The sequence below is a fragment of the Notechis scutatus genome, chromosome 12 (genome assembly GCF_049901735.1).
Source record: "Notechis scutatus isolate UNSWTSFEM ecotype Mainland chromosome 12, rNotScu1.2, whole genome shotgun sequence".
In the NCBI taxonomy this organism is placed as follows: domain Eukaryota; kingdom Metazoa; phylum Chordata; class Lepidosauria; order Squamata; family Elapidae; genus Notechis; species Notechis scutatus.
The window spans coordinates 6,264,658-6,289,825 of NC_142020.1; the positions used below are offsets into that span (position 1 = coordinate 6,264,658).

The 25,168-nt window shown below is 38.2% G+C and overlaps 1 protein-coding gene across 7 annotated transcripts in view; it reads right to left on the reverse strand.

Annotated features, from left to right (window-relative positions):
• Positions 1 to 25,168, reverse strand: part of RBFOX1 (RNA binding fox-1 homolog 1) — a 1,983,080-nt gene that overhangs the window by 1,148,233 nt on the left and 809,679 nt on the right. The gene's annotated exons all lie outside the window — the stretch shown is intronic.

Consider the following 25,168-nt stretch of genomic DNA (forward strand, 5'->3'; position numbering starts at 1 on the left):
AAGCACGTAAAAATGCAAGTAGAAAAATAGGGCCCCCTTTGGTGGGAAGGAAACAGCGTTCTGTGCGCCTTTGGCATTTAGTCATGCCGGCCACATGACCACGGAGACGTCTTTGGACAGCGCTGGCTCTTCGGCTTTAAAACAGAGATGAGCACTGCCCCCTAGAGCTGGAAACGACTAGCACGTATGTGTGAGGGGAACTTTACCTTTTAGGGCAAAGTTAATTTATTTGAAAATAAATTATTGATATCGTGGGAGAAAGAAAATTGATTTTACATCGCCACTCACTTGTTTTCTTTTTGTAGTATTAGCTGTGTTAGAGTCTAGGAGTGTATAGCGGTGTTATAAAACATTTAAATCTGGACATATTGGAGTACTTCAGTAACTGACAGGTGTTAGTATCAGAATATATTAGAATTATTCTCATTATCAAGCTTGGCTTCTGGCACACTGTTAAGGGAAATGGCTGTTTTATCCTCATTCAGAGCTTAAAACTTAACTTCATTATTATTGCAAAACACAGGAAAAAAAATACTAACAAAATGATCTTCGGAACCATACTTTGTACAACTCAAAGGAAACAGAAGCCCATGATTATGTGAAATGTAAAAATTTAAAGTAGCAGAAAAACATTTTCCTTCTTTAAAAAAGAAGAAAATAAAAAAGCATTGGACGAGTATCTTCTATAGAACTAAATAAAAGGATCTTTGTGCTCTTTTGAATGGTGATGGAGGCCAGAACAGATCTGATGATCTCTTGAACGAAGAAGGAAACCTTGGAGGAAAGAAATACAGGGTTCTTTTTTTAGAGAGAGAGAGAAAAAAGCCATTATCTCCTGGCATAGGAAATGAATTCTTGTTCTTGCTTTTAGGAATTGTAATAACCTTATGCCACAAATTGTTTTACACATTCATCTCCCTGTTAATTAGGATTAAAAATAACTTTAGGGAATAATGGCTGGATACCAATGTATGTGTACCTTAACGGGATTTCATTTCTTTTCCTGATCTTTGAACAAAAACAACAGTTAAAAGCCACAGAACAAATGGTGATAAAATCATTATGCTCTGTCCATGGTTTCTGAGTTCACAATCTCAGTTTCTCGGTGAGTTAGCTCTTACCCTGTTCTCATTCTTGACTGCCACACAATTTTGCATTAATCACAAGTTACTTGATCTTTAAAATGTGATTAATCATAACAAGCGTTCATGAAAACAAGTGGGTCTCATACCCTAAGCTTCATAATCCATTGCTTGAACTTGCCTTGTTATGACAATTTAATTCATTAGATACAGTTAAGATAATACACGGTTTTCGGTGTTTGGACAGCACTGTAGATTTTTTTGACAATTTAACTCTCCACTGCAAAGTTGTACTGAAAGAGGAGAAATGGTCCAGATTCAGAGATAGTGTGTAAAAACTTAGATATTTTTTTTTACGGTGTCAATTTTACAGGATAAATTTTACTTGTTTCAAAAATTTAATTGCTAGCAACTAACAAAAATGATCAAAACCACAGTTAGACAACATGACCTCTGCCATCATCAATCAAGGGGAAAGCACACTTAGTATTTTTCCCGTTTCCTAAACTAGAATGAGATCCGTATGATAAATCAAATTTCAACTAAAGTAATTAAAAAAGGACAACTTCCTTAAGATCAAAGCATAAAGAAATGTGCTATTTAAAAAGGAATCCAAGAAAGTGAAATTCAGAATTGTCCTTTTTCAACTCTGTCTAAAGTGAAAGCCTGGGGTGGTATATTGATTTTGTAAAAATGCTCCCAGCAACCTCCCCCCACTAAAATAATATTAACTCAATGTATCTTAAATTAATAAAGCTATTATATTTATTCCAATTGATTGATTTCGGAATTGCTGTGCTCTGCAAAATTGTACTCTCAACTGTACTTGTATAGTTTTAATCCATTCATTTGCCTATTCCCCTTTTGTGGTTCTTGGAATGGGACATTATCTCCCCAGGGAAAAAAATGATTTCTTGGCAACACAAAAATGTAAGAAAATTTGGAGGGGAAAAAACAAATATGTGATTGAATTTATTCAACTAAAAGTTTCCCATTTGCCGAATGGGAATCTGAAGAATTCTATACAATTGAAAACTCTGTTCTATAATCATAGGATTGTATGGGAATTTGGAGTTCTACTGATTCAAACCCACTACTTGAATAGCAATCCTATATCATTCCAGACAAACAGTTCTCCAACTTCTTGAAAACCTTCAGTGATGGAGCACCAGCATCTTCTGAAAAAAAGTCATTCCACTAATAATTGTTCTCACAGTCAGGAAATTTCTCCTTAATTCCTTGGATCTCTATTTAATGATTTCCCACCCATTACATATTGCCTCTGGTTGACCCTGTGTAACAGCCCCTCAAGTATTGGAAGACAGCTATTATGTCACCCCCAGTCCTTCTCTTTCTTAGGCTAAAATGTTCTTTAACTTTGTGTATTTTACATTTCTTATATTTTTAGCTTCTAAAATAGTTAATTGTTTGCGTTCCACGCTTCTAATGCTATGTCAGTAATAAAGATTTCATTATGCAAAGAGAGAGGGCTAATCTTTGAAAACCGTCTTTACAAAGCAAACACTACCTAAACATGATCTTCATTGTTTCTGTAATACCATTTCTTTATTCTCTTTAAATATCACACCAGGCAGTGCTCAGTCTCCTAAACAATATTAGCATGGGCTATGCCAAATTAACATCCTGAAAAGATATTAACGACATATCTTATCAACCTCCTTTCTATCTAGAACACTTTGCCTTCCCTGTTAATGGAAAGGAGATTCAGTAACATCGTACGACATGAACATTCATGCTGTTGTCTGATGGGGAAAACGAGTCAGTTATCCATGTGTTACTGCAGCCCATTTTATACGGCTTGGTGCACAGATCTAATAATGTCTTTTCGAACTAATTGCCTTGGTAGAGCAGAGGAGAGGAGTATTTTGCTGTTTTGCTGAGTTGTTTCCAGGAGGGCTGCAAATTCTTGCTTCATATCTGCTGTGTGGTGGTCTTTTTTAAATTTTATTATTTTATATTATGCATTGTTCTTCAGCCAGGCTAAAGTCAGTTTCATTTTATTTCTGCTTGAGTTTTACTTCTAGCCCTTTTTTATGTTTTATTTGTAATTGACATCTGGTCAACTCTAGTAACTGACCATTATTACAAGTACCTAGAATACTCTGGACAGCACCATTTCATTTCCATGCAAGTTATTTCCACTAGATTAGATATTCACTCTTATTTTCCAAACAGATGACATTGTGGAAATTAGACTGACAAAGGTAAATGCTTCAATACATCAGATCGGTCCCTTAATGTACCATTTAGCCAATTGCCACCTTCTGTTCCCAAATACTTTGTATTTAAAAGAGTCAAAATGAAGGGACTAGACAATTATTAACATTATGTTAGAAACAGACAACTGTTGCAAACATAGCTTAGTGGACCTTGAGAGCAAAATCTTAGGAAAGAATAGACACAATTCCTGTTGTATTTACATCATGATACACTGTAGTTTGTATTTTATTTTCATAATGATATTGTTGGAAATGATTTAACAGATAGTCAGTAATAACTGAAATACCCCACTGCACAGTTGAAACCACTAAATTCTGTAACCATAATGCAATAATACAGAAATCTCATCTTGCTTCTTACTGAATGTAATAGTAAGGAAATAGTAAGGAGAAAACATACAACACAGATATTACTTAAAACAAAAAAGGCTGGCTATATAAAATGCCTGAAGGAAATTTGTGCCCGAGGCATCATCCTGAAATTCAAACAATAATAAATTATGTTACATTTTCAACCGTGACCTATAGAAATTGAAGTCAATCAAGGGAAGTAGACCTACTGAAAGGCGTCAAGAACACTTAAAGCTGATGGAATATCCAGAATGAAAGAGAAAAGATGACAATGACTCTTTTAGCAGTAGACCTTCATGCAAAATAAAATGTGAAAGCATGAATATTAAAATAAAGCCTAAGTAGAAATCCCTATCAATTCTAATATAATTATGCATTCATATGTTTGCAATTATGAATGAATAATCCTTATACTACATTGATCGGCTTATTAAATCTCATTTCATTAAGAACTTTTTGGGAGATGCTTAAATGTAGAACAAATGTGTTCCATCACCTGGGAATAGTACAATGGAAGACTAGATGTAACAATCTTTGAAAGTTGGGGCAGATAACAGATAATCAGAGTTGGAAGGGACCTTATAGGTCATCTAGTCCAACCCCCTGCCCAAGCAGGAGACCCTACACCATTTCTGACAAATGGCAGTCCAATCTCATCTTTAAAAGAACAACTTCTTAAGGTCTTTATATCCAGACTAATTTAAAACAGGAGAAACAGCCCCTTCAGGTCCTAAGCTAGATACCTTTATGGAAGGCAAACTCATATTTGTTTTCAAAATGTTTAAACTAGTACAAGGTTGGAAGATGTGGAGAGACCTGGTCCATAGAATCTCCAAGAGTCAGACATAACTGAATGGATAACTACTTCTCCTCCTCCTCCCCCTCCATCATCATCATCATCATCATCATCATCATCATCATCATCATCATCTTATGTGTGTGCCTGCATGGGCACATGATATTTTGTTTTTTTCAGTACACTACCCTGAAAACAGTGATAAATACTGTATATCAGGGGTCGCCAACCTTTTGGACCTCAGGGACCACCAAACTCATAATTTTAGATCCCAGGGACCACTAACTGGTTCTGTGGGTGTGGCCTAATTTGTGGGTGTGGCTTGGTGGTCATGTGACTGGCTGGGCATGGCTTGTATGTAAATATTATAAATATTTATATCAATATTGAATTTTTTATAAAAAAAAGAGCAACTTTTACCCAAAATCAGGCAAAGCAGGCAGGCAGACTGAGTTGCTCACAGAATCACAGATTAATTCAGAGATCTGTCTATCTGCCATTGGCTAGCTCAGCCTGTCCTAAAAAAATTGCTTGCAAGCAAACTCATAAAATTTGCTGGCAAGCAAACTCACAAAATTAACTCACAACACACCGTGCATGTAAATATTGAATTTTTTTATTTAAAAAAAGAGCAACTTTTACCCAAAATCAGGCAAAGCAGGCAGGCAGATTGAGTTGCTCACAGAATCATTCAGTGATCTACCTATCTGCCATCGGCTAGCTCGGCCTCTCAAATTTGCCATGAGTCTGCACTGAATTTACTTGCAAGCAAACCTTCAGTCCTAAGGGAGGTTCGGCTATGCTGAGCAGAAGATCTAAAGACTAGCTAGAAAGCAAGAAATACAACCATTTCCTGCTTCCTAGCTAATCTAAATCTCCCGGCAGAGCAGAACAGATGACGGTCAGAAAAAGGAAAAATAGCAATTTAGCAGGCAAGTTTGTCAGTTAAGGAGTGGGAGGGGAGGGTTCCCGCGAGCCATGTGGGCGGCGCAGCCTTGTGTTTCTGCGCAGCCTGGATTAATTGCTTTGTGGGGGTGCTCTGGGGGTGAGACTTCTCTGCGGCCCACCAAAATTTTCTCACGGCCCACCGGTTGGCGACCGCTGCTGAATATGAACCTTTAAAAGTAATAAATGATATATAGATTTTATGATATACTACACTGAGGAATGTGCAGATATGTTTTCAAAATGGGCAAATATGTCACCGTACAGAAGGATTATTCCTTACATACAACAATTGGCAACAATTATACAATTACTCATTCCACATTTGTTCTTTTGGAAGAACTTGCATATAAAGCAAGCCTAATCTACTTTATTTTATGCAAGACCAAGCTCAATTTCTGGTCTGCCCATGTCTCAAACAACCTTTTTTCTATTATGAAAGGAATAAAGGATTTGCTGCTCTTACAATACAGAGGCAACTTTTAATGACAGTCTTCAAACTGCAGCCTTTTGTGATTCAAGGTATTGACTACAAAACCCGGTGCCAACTGACAGGAACATCAATGTCAGTGAACAAAAGACTCATCCTTCTAGGTGAACAAAAGCCTTTTAGGAGTCTTTTAACTCTTGTTCGTTTGATTACATCAGTGTTGTTGTTGTTTTAGAAATATTAATGTAATTCTGGTCATTATTGATTTGGCAGATGACAGTATCTTGCTATCCTTGTCTGGGCTTGGAAACTGAGCAGCAACAGGACTGGTTGGTATAAAGGTCTCCAAGGAATGCTTGTCAACTGGGAACTGAGAAGTTGACCTCCCAGAAGAAACCTATGGAAAATTACTTCCCTACCATTGTCAAGAATACCATATGGATGCATCCATGGTTCACTAGGAGTGGATCCCAAGTTTATCATCACCACCGCTATCATCATCAATTCCATTTATGCTTACACGGGCTCTATCTTTAGAAAGAGAGAAATCTGTAGTTACCAAACCAGCTCGCCAACACTTAGATCTATTTAGATATTCCCTGCCTCATCCCTATCTTTCCATAAAACCAGAACATTTTTAACAGGGATTTAATATCTAAATGGCCACAAAAGTTCTCCACCTTTGCCATTAAAAGAAAAATTGAAAAAGGGGTAGGTTATGCATAGATGAGGGATTCACAACTTCAGATCAAGAAATTAGTTCCATCACAACTGAGATCATTTGAATAAAGGCTCTGAAATATTGTTCAGCAGTTTCATTCCTATTTCATATCCTCATCTTGGGATTGGTGGAGATAACAATGAAAATAAATTAATAAATTAATTTTATTATTGCAAATCCTCTATCGTCCAGAATACAAAATTCAACCACTCCAGAATATCAAACAAGATAAAGTTTTAGCAATAGAACTAAAGCAAAGTCCACAAACAAAATCCACCAAGATTTCAAACAAGAAGAGGTTACATTTTAACAAGATTAGTAAAGACATTCCTAAAAGCTGGAAATAAAAAATGTGTCTCTAACAAACAACAGTCTTGAAATGAAAACAATTGAGTTTTATCATTCTGGGCTCCACTCAAAGCTCTGATGTGGAAACGTATTGATGAGTAGACCTTTACTGCTAAGAAGCCATCTTTGTTTTTGATTCTTAAAAAAGGTAATTCTATTCTATTCTATTCTATTCTATTCTATTCTATTCTATTCTATTCTATTCTATTCTATGTATGTATGTATATGTATGGTATTCAGCTTTGTTCGGGTATTTTCCCACGTCATTGTAGTTGTGCTTTTAAATGTGGGACGTGGGAAAATACCCGAAAAAAGCTGAATACCATACATGTAAGTACCCGCGAAAACTTAAGAAAACAAATATATGTATATATGTGTATGTGTATGTATATGTATATGTATATGTATATGTATATGTATATGGTATTCAGCTTTGTTCCGGTATTTTCCCACGTCATTATAGTTGTGCTTTTAAAGTTGTAGCAACGTTTCGGCAGAATCTCATCTGCCATCATCAGGCTTCTGTATTGTGTTCGTCTGTGAGTCAGAATTTTACAGTTGTTTCAGTTTTAAATTTGGGGCTAGCCTATGCTGTGCCAGAATGGTTTTTTCTTCATCCTGATTGGTTGGGAGTCTTGGTCTGTGTTTATTGGTCTTCGAGTTTGCTGTGTTCAGCTTGATTGGTGTTTCTAATATCTTCTGTCTGTTTTGTGGCTTTTTTTGTGTCTTGATTGGCTGGCAACATTGTGTTCCTGTATTGGAGGCTTTTAGTGCAGCTTGGCTCCAAGTAAATGGACGGCTATCATTTGTTAGGAAGCTAGGTTTCATCTGGGTGCCTGGTTGGGGTGTGTTTGAGCTGGAGGTATCAGGGGGATCTGTTTGTGCCCAGGTGTTTGCCTGGCTAGTGGTGTGGAGATTTTTTGTTTGTGAGTGCAGGCTTCCAAATAATTGACAGTCTGGTGGAATCATCTCTTCTATTCATGCTTTCAGGTCTTTTTTTCAATCTCTATGGCTTCTCTGATAATTCTGTGGCTGGGGTTTTCTATAGTGGCTAGGGTTTTGGTGCCATTGAAGTTGATGCTATGACCTGTGGCTTTCATGTGTTGGACTAGTGAGGAAGTGTGTTCCAGCTTTTTGACTGCATTTTTGTGTTCATCCAGGCGGGTGCTTATTCTTCTATTGGTCTGTCCAATGTATGTGGCTGGGCATGATGCACAGGGGACTTCATATATGCCTTGGTTTTCCAGGTCAATTTTATCTTTGGGGTTTCTAAGGATGGCTGCTATTTTTCTGTCTGTTTTGAAGGCAGTCTTGATGTGATGCCTGTGTAGTATCTTACTGATTTTGTCTGTAGTACCTCTTATGTAGGGCAGGACAGCTGTTCCATAGGTCTGTTCATCTTCTAGGTCTCCATTATGTCTCAGTGTGTTTTTGTGGATCAAGCCAGTGATTTTGCTTTTGTGGAAGCCATTGGTACTGTCAATACTTTAGTCAGGGTGCATAGTTCAGTCTTTATGTGTGTCTTGTCTGCCAGGCGTTTGGTTCTAGCAATTAGTGTTTTGGCCACGGAGTGTGTACACACACACACACACACACACACACATTAGAAAATTATATTAGAAAAAATTAGATTTTGCAGAAATCTTCTCTCTTAAATACAGAAGATAAATTCTCCATGCTTAAAGATATAGCATCAAGTAGATTTATGATAATGATGTCCTGGACAACCCAATGTTTCCTAAAGCACATGGATTATGAGCTCCTTGAGGCTCATTTTTCAAAGAAAAAATTTTCAGGACAGGTGTGATGCAGAGACATTAAAATATTTCCCCCCTTTTTTCCCCTAATGAAGCAGGACAAACGCCACTTGCCTATCTGTCTCAACTTTGTCATCTACTCAAAAGAGACTGAATGTCTAAAAATAGTAGCCAATTTTACATGTAGTTCCAAAGCCATCTGTGGATTTTTTTTTTCCTATGTTACTTTATAGCAAGAAAGCTTCATTATATTTTATAGGACAAGAAAGCGATAATATTTTTTTTTTGAAAATCACTTTTTTAATAGGCTTTGCTCTACAGAGCCTTTTGGTGAGTAGCTATAATGAATTTAAATAATAATAACAACAATAACAAGACACTAAAATTAGTCAATTAAGGCTTCAGTTGATTAGTTTTCCACCCGATTGACCAAAAATAAAATGAAAACTCCAAGCAAGTTGGCGTGATTCTAAGAGTTGTCCCCATAAACCCACTTTTTTTCCAATTAGCAACCCTTGCTGGACAGGATGTGGTGTTCCCTTCTCACAATGACAGGGAAGTCATCACCCTGCCAACCACACTTCAAGTCTTGAAAACTACCCTCTTGCTGACAACACTTGTCAGCCATTGTTTCCATAAAGCAGCAATGAGAGCAATTTAAGGGCCAACGTGAACAGGACAGTAAACCTTTCTGGAGGATTTGAGAAATTAGAAGTTTCAAAGTGACAATGTGCAAAGGCAGGGAGATTTTTCATGAAGAGAGAAAAAAATGTCCAGGAAAAGGCTAGAGAACAATGCAGAGAGTTCATTGATGTAGAAGATATACAATTGGAAATGACCAATTGTAATCAAATCGTCAACATGTTGCCCAACCCTATCTGGTAAGGTCCAATTAATCTGTAGTAAGACTTAATATGAGGGACACGGTGGCTCAGTGGCTAAGACGCTGAGCTTGTAAATCAGAAGGTTGGCAGTTTGACGGTTCGAATCCCTAGTGTCGTGTAACGGAGTGAGCTCCCATTACTTGTCCCAGCTTCTGCCAACTTAGCATTCGAAAGCATGTAAAAATGCAAGTAGAAAAATAGGGACCCCTTTGGTGGGAAGGGAACAGCGTTCCATGCACCTTCAGTGTTTAGTCATGCTGGCCACATGACCACAGAGACGTCTTCGGACAGTGCTGGCTCTTTGGCTTTGTGACAGAGATGAGCACCAGCCCCTAGAGCCGGAAACGATTAGCATGAATGTGCGAGGGGAACCTTTACCTTTACCTAAGATTTAATATGTTTTGTTTAGTTTTGGTTTTTAGGGTGTTCTTGAAACCCAACAGTGGTAGTTTATTTAATAAACCAAGATGTATCAGCACCGCAGGAGATTGGCTAGGAGTTAGTGGTGTGCAGAATGGGTTATCTATCCAGCTGAAGCTATTTGGGTGCACATATTGCAAGCATATTGGCTTAGAACAGCTATGTGGGTTGCATCATTGTATTGTTTCTCATGCTTGCTTGCCTCTTCTCTTTATTCTCACTTGTAACAATTAAGATAAAGAGGTCAACACCATTCCTATCCTAACACCTGCCAAAGGGAAGGGGAAGGATAGTTGTTTATTAGCAATGATCTCATAAACATAATCTTGGCAGAGGATATCTCAACTGGGTACCCAAGGTACTGCCCTAGAAATATTTTTTGGCAGAGAACTACCTAAAATTGTGATGTCTTGGATAAGATGTGTGACCAAGCCATCTCCCGGAGTTATTGTATAGACATTCTTTCCCTTCTTAATATAAAAAAGTGGAAGGGAAACCCCAGCCAGATTGGTGTAGACCCAAAATATTGGGAGGGTTTCCTAGCATTCTGAAGGTCTGTAGATTGGCATATCTTTCTTTCTCTGTTAGCCATTTAACAATTTTTCAATAAAATATTCCTGTGCAATTCACCCTAGTTTGAACCCATTGTCCTCAAATCCTATTGGCTTCTGACCAGCAACCAGATAAGTCAATCATGGCAAGATAACCCCAAGAATTCAAAATTAAATACAAAATTAAAGACTAATGACAACAGGCACAACAAACAGTCTTAATCAAACAAACAAACCTAGAGTTTTTACTCATGGCACAAATGATCAAGCTCAAATTATTCTACTTTGGACACATTATGTGAGGACCCAATCCTCTGAAGACCTGGCTCTGATGCTGGGAAAGGTAGAAGAAAAGAAGCAGAGGACAACTTTGAAGCAGCAAAATGGAAAGACAGAAGTTACCGTGGCATTGGGTGCATTGTTGAGGACACGAAAGAGGAAATTAGGGGTAGATCATTATAGAGAAAATCTATGTAGTTGCTAAGAATCAACAGTGACTTGATGGCACATAATCAATCCCCAGAAAATAAATCATGTAGTCAAGTGGTTGAATAATCTGACTTTCTACCCTTCTAGCTTAGAGGAAATATAATTATTTGTATGTCAACAATACGATCTTTCCTCTCCAGAATGCCTAAAGGGTTTAGTAGAAACTCAAGGGCACTGACCAGTGTGAGACTAGGCTGAAGGTGCCAATTCTAAAGATGAAGCAAGCATCCAAGCAGGGTAGACAAAAGCCAAAAAAAGGTCCCTTAGAAGAAGAAGTGAAGAAGGAACCAACTTAAGGAAACAAAGGAAAAATATTACTTGAACAAATGAAAAAGTATGGAAAGAGAGAGTATGGAAAAACTCTCCCCAAGTTCCATCAACAGCTACTAGACCTGAGAATCAACAAAATAAAGACTTTGGGAGATAAAGGGGGTCTTGAAGACTGCCCCCTCTTTGAGTTATCTTTGGATCCAGAGTTTACAGCTTCTGTCCCTCTGGCTAATGCCTGCCAGCCTAGTCAAGAAGGACATCAGTAAATATGGATGAGTGTGTATATTGTGTGCATGTAAGAAAGAGCAAATATATATTGTATATTGCAACCAGGAAAGATTTGCTATTATTTTAAATTCATGGAGCCTCCATATTCTAAACAATCAGTTGTGCCTCTGTATTCAGTTAAAGGTGATTTGTGTATGGGGCTATTTTCCAGATGGTATTTTATCTGGAAGCAGCGTGTGAGTCTGTAACTATAAGCCAAACCTGGGTAAGCATGTAACATCAGTACTGAAAGGAAGGTAAGTTGGATATTAAGCATCAAAAAATGTGTAAGGGGGCCTTAAGATGAAGATCCACTCTTGTTATCTGCTCAATTAGGTAAATAATCTACAGATTCCATTTCATTCTGCTGCATGGAAGAATTAATGAATCTTTAAATTAACACTCCAAACACTCTCTCTAGCCAACCTACACTCTTTGGGTTATGAAAAGGGCCTGCAGTGTGTCTGCAGCAGTGAATTCTGGTCAATGAATAAAAGAAAGTACTTTATTATTCCTTGAGAATGAGATGTATATAGGTGAGCCAAAAGAATAATATGTGCAAATAGAAATCCCAACGATCAGGAGGGCTTGATATGGTATGTGGTTGGCTGCTTCTGTCTCCGCTGGGGAAGAAGAGATGTTGAGGAAGATCCCACGAAGAACAATTATGCCTTCATAAGAATGGCCAAATCCAGAAGACTATTCATGAACTTCTTTATATAGACAAGGAATGAAGTGGTGCGGTGGCCTAGAAGTGGAGCTCTTGCCTCACAATCAGGAGGCTGTGGGTTCGATCCTAGGTAGAGGCAAAAATTTCTCTCTCTGGGCACAATGGGAATATATCTGCTAAAGAAAACTCCACATTGGCAATAAGAAGGGCATCCGGCCATTAAACACTCTGATAGCTCCACTCAGTTGCCCAGACTCCACCCCGCAAGGGATTATGGGGTCATTAAAAGAGGATGATGATGCTGTAAGTGCTCCTGGTGGCTTGTAATCCCATTCTTTTGGGCTGCAGCTTATAAAACCTGCCAAGAACTACAGTAAGGATCCCACAAGACTTTTATGTTTTATAAATTACAACTAAGCTGAAATTGAATCCCCAATTAGGTTTAAACAAATGTTATATATTTTATTTTTTAATATTATATGAACATATGGTACAGGCTGTATTTAAGCAGTTCTCTTTGTAGCAGCATCAGAATTTTATGCAGAGAATTTAGAGTGGTAATGCTTGATATTAGATTAGCAATGCCAAGTTTCATTGACTGGTTCAATGGATGGAATCCATATTACATGGATGCATGTGGCTATCTATGCATTTGCATGGGGGATGAGTATCAAAAGTAAAGATGGCAATTGCATTTTGCCCTGATGTCAGCCTAGGCGCATGAAGGTTAGTCTTTAATCATCATCTTGACTTTTTTACACTCTGCAGATGCTCCTTTATATATGTGAAATTCCATGTCAGAATAACAGACCTGGAAGGGGACCTTGGAGGTCTTCTAGTCCAACCCCCTGTTCATGCAGGAGACCCTATACCATTCTAGACATGGGGCTGTCCAGTATCTTCTTAAAAGCCTCCAGTGATGGAGCACCAACTGGTCTATTACAAAAAAAATAATGATTTCTATAAGCAAATATTGCCTGTGCATAATTAATGTTTCTTCTGCATGAACATCTAGAATTGCTTGTTATTAAGGAACAATAGGGTGGGTTTTTTTTCCATTGTAGAATTAGTCCATTTGTAATAGCTCCCCAATTCTAACTGAACTACAGTTTCTTGCATTTCTCTCAATTGGATAATTGAGAGAAATGCTTTTGAATAGTTAGAAAGTATTATTTATATCCCTTTCAAAAAAAAATGTACATGTCAATTGATAGTACTTCTTCCAATGTAAGTTAAAATTCAGCAATATCTGAAAGGCTGATAGTGACAAAAACTAGTCCCTAATTCCTTTGAAAACAACCAGCAGCACTGAAACACATAAGCTGGCACCCATGTATAACAAATGACAATACAAAGAGCACGAAACATATGAGCAGATATTCTTTATAGAAACAGTGATTTTCCCCCACCCCCCCTTTTAAATATATTTAAGGAAGAAAATCAGTTCTAAGGTATCAGGGTAGAAACAGGGAGAGTTTTTAGAGTTGCCAACAGAAAGGGAGGGGGGAAAGGGGTTTTGAAAGAGCAGTACAGCAGCTTGGAAATCGAAAGTGCATTCCATAAATAGTTTTTCAAAGATAGTAACTCGGTGACTGAAGTTTCTGCCCCGCAAATATTTAACTGGAGAACATGATTGAATGACTCTTGGCTATGGATGTGTCTCACTGGAAAATATGAATTATGATTCACCCAGGGGGTGGGGAAAACCAGGGTCAAGGGTGACAATGAATTATGTGTCTCAGAGTCGCCTACACCCAGGCAGTGCCGGACATGTTAACTACTAATAAATCTTTTTTTTAAGTTTTGGAAGTTTAGCTTGAGACTCATGATTTAATTGGGGTAACTGCCAGAATCCTGACAGCGATGTTGAATTCTAGCCCTGTCTTGGCTACAAAGCCAACTGAGTGACCTTGGGTCAGTCACTCTGCCTCAGCTCTAGAAAGAGACAATGGCAAACCACTTTTTGAAAACCTTGCCAAGAAAACTACAGGGATTTGTCCAGGCAAACTCCGAGAATTAGAAATGACTGAACAGGAGAAAGCAAACACAGTTAAACATTTTAAGTCCTCTTTCTATAACAAAAAACACCTCTCATTTTCTAATGCAGGAAAGATCTGGCATAAAAGAACAATTAAGATGTTGGATTGAGATCAGACAGACCTAAGATTAAGTCCACCCACACTACGGTGCTCACTGGGTGACTTCAAACCAATTGCAATCTCTCCAGAACGTGGCTGCTTGAGCACCAAATGACAGGAGATCTCAAGCCCAGAAGACAAGCGAGAGAGCAACATAAGGCACAAATAAATAGCACAAAGCTTCCTTTTGCCTCAGCTTTAACATCATCTTTCTTTATTTGTTATTCATAGTTTAGAGCAGCATTCTCATCCCTTTACTTTTTTACAGTGTGAAACCATTGATTAATTGTAGCGGCAATCGCTTCTGAATATCATTATCTGGAGAAGGGGAAAAGATAAGGGGCTCTGTGATTTATGTTATAAGATCCGTAATAGAAACTCTTCCCCCCCCCTTTTTTTTGGTCACTTAAATATTTAGGGCAAAACTGAAATCAATAGCAAACCATACAATCATAAATCATGTCATTTTAAGAGTATGGTGTACATTTATACCCCTTCCCCCATTTTTTTTTTTTTTTTTGCAAAGTTGGTCTCTCCTTCATTCATCTCCTTTAAACCTCAACTTTAGATGAAATATGTCCGTTTAAGTCCTTTCCTTTAGTTAGGTCGTGGTGGGGAACCAAATTGCAAAGATATCCCATGGTTAATCAGCAAGCCTCATTTTAAGAGAAAACATTAATACAGATCTGTTCTCTAAGCATTAGCTGGGTGCTTTTTTTCAAGAGGCAGCTGGACTTTCTAGACCAGGGGTCCCCAACCACTGGTCCGCGGACCGGTACCGGTCCGTGGAACAAGTCCTACCGGGCCGCTGGCTTGTTGGCGCCGCCATCTTTTTGATGAAAGTGCTTCCGTGAGCTTTTCCGGAGAAAGCTCACCGAAGCACTTTTCATCAAAAGATGGCGCTTGCGTTTAGTGAGCTTTTCGGTAGAAAGCATTTCTACCCGGAAAAGCTCGAAGTGTGGCGCCTTTTTGATGAAAAAGCTTCCGTGGAAGCACTTTTTCATCAAAAAGATGGCGGCGCCCAGCTAATGCTGGTACCGGGCCACGCCATAAAAAAGGTTGGGGATACCGGGCCGCGGCGTAAAAAAGGTTGGGGATCACTGTTCTAGACAACCTTTGGGACATTAACTGGGTGGTTGACAAGATTGGTTGTATAAGGAAAACAAATCTATTCAGTTTGGAGCATTGATCTGCTTTACAGACCTTAAGATCACAATTCATGTGCTTCTTTTGCCAAACCTACAACCTGTGGTGGGATTCAAATTTTTTTATTACCAGTTCTGTGGGCGTGGTTTGGTGGATGGGACATGGCTTGGTGGGTGTGGCAGGGGAAGGGTACTGTAAAATCCCCACTCCTGGGGGAAGGTTACTGCAAAATCCCCCTTCCCTCCCCACCCCACTAACCTGCTTTCTAGCTCCGTTCTCCTGTGCAGGGCAACCAAAGAAGACCCAACCAACCAGCTGGGACTCAATGGGAGGCAGAGAATAGATGGGGTTGTCAGGGCCAGTCAGAGGCAGTATTTGCCGGTTCTCCGAACTACTCAATATTTCTGCTACCAGTTCTCCAGAACCAGTCAGAACCTGCTGAATACCAGCTCTGCCTACAACCCAGCTCCACTGTGCCACAGTCTTTTCATTCAAAACAAGAACAAATATTCAGCCTATATTGTTTATTTTTTCTCTCTCCCATTTTGAGGGGTGTTGTCTATGTGGAGAGAATGTTACTTCTATCAAAATAAGATCTTCTATTTTTTTTTTCATTTTTATTTTATTAAGGCAACATCCAAGTCTACCAGTTGGAGGTCACAGAAATCTGCTTGAGTCTAGTGGTTAAAAGAAATAAAAGTCTGGCTTTTGCATCTACCTGAAGTCATGCTACCCGTGTTTTAAGGATTTTGATTACAATCAAATGTTCCAGCTCCATTCTCCATAAGTCTCCATTCTTCTCTCCTTCTGAATAAGAATGTTCCTGTACAAAGCTAAGCTCACTTCAAATATCTCACCATTGGAATAGGTGGAAAGCATGGCTCAGAAGATATTGGTGTTCTGACCAAGACTTCCTGAGACAGTAACAATCACACGCTGTTCTCAAAAACCTTGTTTTTATTTCAACGGCTGTGAATTATATGCATTCACAGCCTGTAATGAGTCCAAAACAGTTTATGAATAGTCCAACAGAAGTCTGCCACAGCCTTTTTGGGATAAGGCTGATAAACATCCACCTTTATCTCCCTTGAAATGTTGCCAACGACTAAATTGCCAATTAGGTGTACAAGGCCAAACGGAGCACAAAGTCAACATGGAGCTTCAGAGTTTAAACTGACCAGAATGAACAAAATTGCTTCCTGCAAAGGCTTATGTCCCTTTGCTCCTCCTTTATGTCTTACGGGAGGGGCCAATCATCTCCAAGCCTTACCCCTGAGTCCCCTTTTGTCTTAACTGTTTTTGCCTTCTGACAGCTCTGCACACGCGTCCACTGGGAACAGCCCCCCCAGTTCCTTTGCCTCGCTGATGTCAGATTCTGGAGGCTCCGGAGTCAGCACACGGCTCTCAGGTGGCCCTGGCCCCGTCTCTGTTTTGGACACAGATCCCTTGTCTGAGCCCTCCCCAGACTCCAGGACTGGCCCATGGTCCTCCCCACTGTCCGACTCTGCTGCCAGCTCTGCAGGCCACCGGGAGAACACAACAATTGGAATGAGCTTTAGATGAAACACTTTTCCAACCCTACAAGCAGGAAACTGATCATTTGTAATGGCTAAGCCTTTATCTTGAAAACCTAGTCCTACTGATAAGTAGATGCTGGGACAGAAGATCCCTTCTCACCTCTACCAATCTGCAAAGAATGCGATTTTTGCCTAGACATGCCTCCAGAATGAAAAGTGGGAAAACTCACCTCCAATGCACAATAGCTCTGAGCCAACACTTGCATATGTGGAGTTTTCACAGCTCCAAGAAATGGGTAAGTGAAACAGTGAAAATAAGAAATATTGTGACAGCTCTTAGATCAACTTCGGTTGAGGATATGGACTGCTGCCTTCGTTTGTTATCATCATCTAAGCTGAACAAATCTGCCTTCCAGCAAAATCAGAAGCAAGCAAAATTAATGGAAGAATATGAAGCAAATAAAGCAGAAGGGTCAGGCTATCAAGAAACATGCATCACTTTCAAAACAGTCAGCTCTAAGAGAACGGGAGGAAGGAAATAAAAGGGTTCAACGGTGCTGGAACCTGCAGCAACATTTGATCAGATCTTCTTGGATGCGGCAATAATGAAGCTGGTTTTTGTTGTCCTTTGTTGCATTGAGTGCTTTCTTTTACATAAAACATCAGACTGAATGTAACAATTAGGTTGGCATAGTATTGCCACTTGCAGGTGGCTTACAACCATTTGTTTAGTGACTGTTCAAAGTTACAACGGCACTGAAAAAAAGGAGTTATTTTTCGGAAATTTCCCCTTAGTTCTAGGTTGGATTACTAACAAGCTTCTATTCATTGCTTTTTGTACTGCCTTCTCATGGTTTGGAGAATAGGTTGACCCCCCTCTTCTCTGTGTCAGCCCCTCAAATATTAGAAGGCTGATGTAATGCTAGCCCTAGTCCTTCTCTTCACTAGACTAGCCATGCCCAGGTCTTGCAACTGTTCATGGTATGTTTTAGCCTCTGGTCCCCAAATCATCTTTGTTGCTCTTCTCTCCACTCTTTCCAGAGTCTTTCTAGAGCCTCGACATCTTTTTTTTTTTTTTTTTGGCACTGTTGTGACCAATTTGGGATGCAATATTCCAAGTGTAGTCTTACCAAATGAGTATAAAGACGTACTAACACTTCACATCATCTTGATACTATTCCTCTACTGATACAGCCCAGGATTGCATTGGCTTTTTTGGCAGCTGCAACACACTGCTGGCTCATCCTTAAGTCATTGCCCATCAGGATTCCCAGATCTCTCTTACAGTTACTGCTGTTGAGCCAAGTGCCACCTATTCTATGTCCATGCATCTTGTCTAAGTGTAAAACCTTACTCTTCTCACCACTGAATTGCATTTTGTTGGCTAGAGCCCAATGCTCAGTGTTCAATATATTCCATCATTTGTATATAAACCCAAGTAATGACAGATTCCACATAAAACTATTTTTACCCTATACCTATCAAACGCAATAGCTACAGTTCTATACTTTAGCAAGAAAACAAGATCTGAACAAGCTCTCAGTAGCCAGGTTTACTTCAAGGAAAGTGGTGTTAAGTTAGATTTGTTACCCCGCCCTTTCATCAACAAAATTAGAATTTCTTGATATCTTGTTGCATCTCTCTGTTGATTTAAGGGGAAGCTGGCTAACCATTTATAAGAAAAATCCATCTATTAATGAAGTGTTTTGCAAACATTCATTGAATGCAGCATTTTGCAAACATCCGTTCTTATTTCAGGCTAATCAAATTTTACTACCTCTCATGAACTTCAGAACTGAGCTTGTGGCTTGTAATAATGTGGCTTATTAAACTTATTCATTTCTTCCTTGATCAACAAACATACTGTCAGCCTTGGAAGCCATATTTTACTTGGAGGCTTCGAGGCTGCCACATTTAGTGCCTGGGAATTTGGGAGGGGGGATTTCATAATGAGGTGGAAGATTAGACTCAACAACATTCTTTCTCAGAGAGTCAAGGACATGTTGCCCTGAACCTGGAGAGGAGTGTCTGGAGGAAGGTCTCCAGTTGGGGTGAAGATTTGATTGGGACATGTGAAGGACTGGTGGGTGCAGGGGATGGATCTTTGATTTCTCTTTTGGGAAGGGAAAACCTGGAACTCTCAGATTCGGGTTTTCCCAGATGTGCCAATATGGCAACTCTAATAAAATGGAACATTGAGAAAATGCTTGTCTCAGAGTTTATTGGTTTGGAGTTTGTTAGTTGAACGTTGACACATACTTTTAAATGTCCTAGCTAACTATAAGTTGATAATTTTTTAAAAAAGTATAAGCCTTAAGATGCTACTGTAAATAGTTTTGAATACTATTGTTTCTGACCTAAATTTTAATTTTTTTAATGTAAAGCAAAGAAGGAAAGAAAAAAAGTATTTAGAAAATGATATTTCATTCACAGACTTCATTCCATGAAAAATAGCTCTTAGAAACCTCTTTGCTGAATGCCTGAACTAATGTAAAACCTCTTCAGAGTAACATTTCATACTATCAACAGAACGATCCATTTTCTGAGGAAATAAAGATTTGTTTGCATATTTTTCTCTTCCTTCAGCACTTCATATTATTTTGTTCTTTTTTACTAAATGAGTATCTAAGTGTTCAGTAGGTTAAGAGCTGGCTTGGTGTATAGATTGCAATACTAATATATTTGCTATATCAGGGAATCATTATTTTTAATAATAAATTGAAAAGGTCAGCAGACATTTTGAATCATGATCCAGTTTAAGCTGTCTTTTTTTCCCCATTTCCATCTGTTAAATATTTTGCAATGCCTTCCTCAAAAATGAATCAGACCAAAATTAAATGTACAGAAGAGTGTTTAAGTGCAGAAGGCATATAATTCATTTATAGCACATTGACCTGCACTATAAGCGAGCGATCTGCTAATCATCTCCCTATACTTAGCATCCAACTTAAATTTATTTTCCCTCCCTGCTCTCATCCAAGCATTGTTTAGAGAAACTCAAGTTTTGGAAACTAGCTTCACTTGCATTTTCATTCAGATGTATGGTTTGCATGTACAGGTATTCCTCGACTTAGCAATGGTTGTTTAACTAAATTCAATGTTATGAAGTAATTTCAAACTTATGGTGGTTGCATGCTTCTCTCAGTCACCTTATTGCATTTTGGGCAACTGGCTCGCATCTATAGACATTTGCAGTGTCTTGTGCTTTTGGCACCATAATCTGGTGAATTGGGGGAAAATGAATTCACTGAACAACCAAAGTGTTTGCTTAATGACTATGGCATTCGTTTAATGACTGCTACAAAAATGTCAAGAAATTGGGTTCAAGAAATGCCTTGTCTTATGACCACAATCGCTTATGACCATAATACTTGTTGTGGTCCGCTGGCGGCCTGTGGAGCTGGTAGCAGAGTCGGACAGTGGGGAAGAACATAGGCCAATTCTGGAGTCTGGGAGGGCTTGGATGAGGGATCTGCATCCGACACAGAGATGGGGCCAGGGCCACCGGAGAGCGGTGTGCTGACTCCGGAGCCTCCAGAATCTGATATCAGCGAGGCAGAGGAACAGGGGGAGCCTGTTCCCAGTGCACATTTGCGCAGAGCTGCCAGAAGGCAAGAACAGTTAAGACAAAAGGGACGACTCGGGAGTAAGGCTTGGAGATGATTGGCCCCTCGCATAAGACATAAAGGAGGAGCAAAGGGACAGGATCCTTTGCAGGAAGCAATTTTGTTCATTCTGGTCAGTTTAAACTCTAAAGCTCCATGTTGACTTTGTGCTCCATTTGGCCTTGTACAGCTAATTGGCAATTTAGTAACAATTTAGTCAATTTAGTGCACAATCGTGCCTACCGTCCCTGTCCTATTGTCCCCAATTATTAGTTCCTATTTCTTGAATTTAAACTTGTTTATTCTTATTTCTGTTATATTGTAAACTTTTGACAAATAAATAAATAAATAGTCATTGGCAGCATTTCAAGGGAGATAAAGGTGGGTGCTTATCAGCCTTATCCTAAAATACTGTGGCAGACTTCTGTTGGACTATTCACAAACTGTTTGGGACACATTACGGGCTGTGAATGCATAAAATTCACAGCCGTCAAAATAAAAACAAAGTGTGTGATTGTTACTGTCTCAGGAAGCCTTGGTCAGAACAATTCTGGGCTCCATTATGGTCATGGGCTGAGGGAATAGAAGCCCAGCTGGTCATTAGAAAACAATTCCAGATCTACCAGTCCACTCCTCCACGCCATCCTACTTCACCCAATACTCAGTATTTTTTTTAAAAAAAAAAAAACTCCAGTCTTCCTTAAGGTGGGCATTTTTTCAGATGTGTGGACTTCAATCTCATCCAGGATCACAGGTAGTTCTCAACTAAGAACAGTTCAATTAGTAACCATTCAAAGTTATGACCTTTGTGGCCACCCCATGATCACGTGATCAAAATCCAGATGCTTTGCAACTGACTCATATTTATGATGGTGGCAGCATCCTGGGGTCACATGATTCCCTTTTGCGACCTCCAAACGGGAAAGCCAGATTTACTTAAGGACCGGGTTACTAACTTATCAACTTCAGTGATTGACTTAACAACGGTGTCAAGGAAGGTTGCAAAATGAGGCAAAACTAATTTAACCAATGTCTCCCTTATGACCACAATTGAGCCCAACATTTCTGTTCTTAAGTTAAGGACCAGCTATATCCTCGATGAGGAATTCTGGGAATGTCTTGACAGCACTGAAAAATTTAGCCAATGACTCACTGATAACATCCTTAACTTGTTCAGTTGTTCCTGATCCTGCTAATTTTCAGAAAGGCTTTCAAAAAGTGGCTGTTTGATTATGTTTTTTTTTAATCCATGTGTGTGCATGCATGCGTGTAACAAGTGCTATTAAAATAAACAAAACACATTTTAATACATTAATGTATTAAAACATAGATAATTTTTGGCTAAGGGAAAGGAAGAAAAAACATGATTATTAACGATTATAAGAAAAGTGAAGATAAAATGAGACATATTAAGAAGTTATTTTAGCGATTTTCTGGGGGGGGGAGACTTTAAAATATATATATTTTAAAATATACAGTTAACTATTTAATGGATACTAGAAGTGTATAATGAGAGTATTTTATTATGATTAAAGTAGGGGAATGAAAAATTATTAAACTAGATAGATTGAGGATGTGGATCCATGTGGATCCTAAATATATTGGCTTTATTTTAGTTTTACTCTTTTTATATTGTTTATTATATATCGGCTTAGAGAAAATTAAGGATAATAATGATGTGTAATGTTGATGTGTAATATAAAATAAAATAGGTGGTAAGCTGAAAATGGAAATAATACGGGATAAAGAATTGAAAATTTATGTGTGGATGAAATGATATTGATATTGAATTAATGAATTGAAATGTGAAATGGAAACTTATTTAAAGATGAGTGAAATGGATAATGGTATGAGATGATATTATATAAGATTTATGGAAATGAAAGCATGACTATGTACAACTGTTTTTTTTTTTAACCTTTTTTTTTTTTTTTGAACAAAAAGTTTTATTGATGACTATGTACAACTGTTATAATCCGGAATCATGTTGCCCATGTGAACCGACATGTAAAAATAAAATAAAAATTTAAAAAAACTTTTTAGGAAAAAAATAAAATAAAATAAAGAAAACAGAATACTTAAATATTTTTGTTCCACCACAACCGCCAGAGATCTCTGAACTTTTTCATATTATCATAGAAATATTCTGGAACATGGCTTGAGATGTCCAAAACAAATGCAAAAGTCACATCTGCAAGCATACATGTTCTTTTTGTGTGTGTGAATAATAAACCCTATATGCAAAAAAGTCACACTTCAGCAATGCCTCATGGCGTAATAATAAGTAGTTGTGCTTCCTGAAAATATTTGTTTTATTAAGGTTCATCATGAATCACTGAACTTGCTTTCAGAACCAATTTTGTAATTCAAAGGAAAAAAAACTGCGAAAGAGAGGATTAGAATACTTAAATTGCACGTGTGTGCAAGGGAGAGAATTAATGACATAGAAGTTGTGTTTAATTGTGAACAATTCCTTTGTTTGTTGATCTATTAAATTTATAACCAATGCAACTCTCAGCAGTTTACAGTAATTAAGTGTGTACAATAAAACATCCAGAGTATAGGATAAAATAAAATTTAAGATATAAAGCCATAACTAAACTGGAAAGCTCCTACTCATCATAAACCCTTTTGAAAAAAAATTCTTTTTTTTTCTTTTTTTTAATTGTTTTTATTATACTGTAGTTTTCAACAATACAAATAACACTCATATTCATATTAACATTTTGGCATTGACAAATACATATATCCTGACAGACAGACAGACAGACAGACAGATATCATCTATTAGTTTACCGTAATCCTTCATCCTAGTCTTTAAGTCTATTGTTTAACCACTCATACCATTTATCCCATATTATATAATATTCGGAGTCCTCTTTGTCTTCCATTTCCAATGTAAGCTTATCCATTTCGGCTCATTCTAGAACTTTTTATATGACAAAGTCTTCTGAAGGGATATTAACTCCTTTCCATAATTGTGCAAAAGTGATTCTGACTGCTGTCAAGATATGTAATATAGTATGTATGTATGTATGTATGTATGTATGTATGTATGTATGTATGTATGTATATATATGGCCAACCCCCCAACCAATCAGAACACAGCCAAACCCCCAACCAATGAGAACACACCCCCACCCAATCAGAACACAGCCAAGCCCCCACCCAATCAAGTCACACCCCACTAGCAGTTAAAAGGAAGAAGCAGCTGCAAGCTCACATCACTCTGAGAAGCACAGAGCTGAAGACAGAAGCCTGAAGATGATGAATGAGACTTCATCGAAACGTTGCCTAGATACTTCCAATCTTACATGGGAGAAAACCCGAATAACCAAAGATCTGCATATATATATATATAGAGATCAATCAAGAGGCTGCAGCACAGCCAACCAGCCCAGCACACCATCCCCCACCACTTGTATATATAGAGAGATGGCAGCTCCGGTCACACACTGCTTGCACTGGCACTAAGCCGAAAGCACCAGCCTGAAGATGGCGAGTGGGACCTCGCCAAACATTGCCTAGATACTTTGAATCTTAGCGGAGAAAACCCGAATAACCAAAGATCCACATACAAATACCCGAGAACCTCAGAAAACAAATATATATATATTCATATTCTTAAGTTTTCACGGTACTTACATGTATGGTATGCAGCTTTGTTCGGGTATTTTCCCACATCATTATAGTTGTGCTTTTAAAGTTGTAGCAACGTTTCGGCAGAATATCATCTGCCATCATCTGCCACCAATACAGAAGCCTGATGATGGCAGATGAGATTCTGCTGAAACGTTGCTACAACTTTAAAGCACAACTACAATGACGTGGGAAAATACCCGACAAAGCTGAATACCATACATACATACATACATACATACATACATACATACATACATATATTCTTAAGTTTCGCGGGTACTTACATGTATGGTATGCAGCTTTGTTCGGGTATTTTCCCACGTCATTATAGTTGTGCTTTTAAAGTTGTAGCAACGTTTCGGCAGAATCTCATCTGCCATCATCGGGTTTCTGTATTGTGTTCGTCTGAATAAATATATATATTTGATTTACTTTTGAAACGGCTGCTTTCTGTTTTGCTCGCTTGAATTTTGAAGGGAGTCATAACATACATATATATATATATATATATATATATATATATATATATATATATATATATATATATATATATATTTGGTTATTTGGGTTTTCTCTCGCGTAAGATTGGAAGTATCTAGCGCGTTTGATAAAGTCTCATTCATCATCTTCAGGCTTGTGTCTTGGCTCTGTGCTTCTCACTCTGAGAAGCACAGAGCCGAAGACACAAGCCTGAAGATGATGAATGAGACTACATTGAAACGTTGCCTAGATACTTCCAATCTTACGTGGGAGAAAACCCGAATAACCAAAGATCCACATACAAATACCCGCAAGAACCTCAGAATATATATATATATATATATATATATATATATATATATATATACATATATATATATTTGTTTTCTGAGGTTCTCGGTATTTGTATGTGAATCTTT